The 1142-nt window shown below is 40.7% G+C and overlaps 1 protein-coding gene across 1 annotated transcript in view; it reads left to right on the top strand.

Annotated features, from left to right (window-relative positions):
* The window catches only part of LOC106936646 (solute carrier family 2, facilitated glucose transporter member 9-like), a 104557-nt gene that overhangs the window by 29381 nt on the left and 74034 nt on the right, over window positions 1-1142 (top strand). The gene's annotated exons all lie outside the window — the stretch shown is intronic.

Raw genomic sequence — 1142 nt, 5'->3', positions numbered from 1 at the left:
TATTTCTTCCCAGAGTTTAGTAGCAAGCATTTTCTGGACATTTATGGTGTGCTTCATTTTGTAAGCAGCACACCGTTCTTTGGTGACTTATAAATCAATTGCCAAAGAATTTTTTCTACCATATTTCTTCTTTCCTCTTCGGTTCCACATTTGAAATCCACCTCTTTCGTGTCCCGCAAAAATCATTCAGGGTCCATGCCTGCCTGAGTATAATCCTCACTCAGGCAGTTTTCATCTGAGTACAAGTCCTCAAGAAAAAAAGTCTTTCTGATCTTTCGTTTTATAGATGTAAACATTTTCTTTCGAGGAACAGGATTCTCCAGGTGATGTTTGAATTTTTCCACAATAACTTTATGTCCTCTTGGGTAATCAAGAAGTCAAATTAAATGCAGTCCAGAAGCAAAGTGGAAAGCATCTCTGGCGAGGCTTTGGAAAATCTGTTCACTCAGCTCTTCTGACATTCTGAGAGAACGTCCACATTTAATTCTCCTGTTTCTCTCAAAAGTAAGATCAAAACCTCATGGTGTTCTTCCAAAAATGTTTCTCTGACAAGATGCAGAGTTAGCCTGTCCACAGATTTTTCAATCACTTTCCAAAGAAGTTTTTTTCCTGTAATCCGGGGTTGTTTGACCAGGATGGATTTGTTGGAGAACCTTTTTTTCATGTTTTTCCAAAAAAAAGAAAAAAAGTGAGCTGTGAGCTTTTGTTACTCATCTGTGTTGAGCTGAGCTAAAATGTCCAAATGATTTCTGTGTTAACTGACCGGAGAATTAACTGATCAGTTGGTGATGTCATGGACTCTATGACATCACAAAGTCATCCTTAGGAGGGCCTCCTGACACAGACATCATTTAAATCATGCTGATGACATCAGTGTCATCAGCATGCGCTATGAAAAACAATAGACTCTGTGGGCAGTAAATACATTATTCCCACAAGTCTGAACTGGAAGTGATCTGCATAGCTTTGCCAGAACAGGGGGGCCAGGGAACCATTGGCCCCTCCACTTCACTGCTCCACCCAGTTTTATTTGTTATTTGGGTTCTATCTCCTACCAGGCATAGCAGGGCAAGTGTCAATGGGACCACCACATCCAACTAGTGACTCAGCAAATGCACCGGTTTAACACAGAAGGGCTTGAT

Source organism: Poecilia latipinna, unplaced genomic scaffold (assembly GCF_001443285.1).
Source record: "Poecilia latipinna isolate Pla-1442-1.1 unplaced genomic scaffold, P_latipinna-1.0 Scaffold2187, whole genome shotgun sequence".
Taxonomy (NCBI): Eukaryota; Metazoa; Chordata; class Actinopteri; order Cyprinodontiformes; family Poeciliidae; genus Poecilia; species Poecilia latipinna.
The sequence above is the reverse complement of the archived record's forward strand: the minus strand, read 5'-3'. Positions and strand labels throughout refer to the sequence as shown.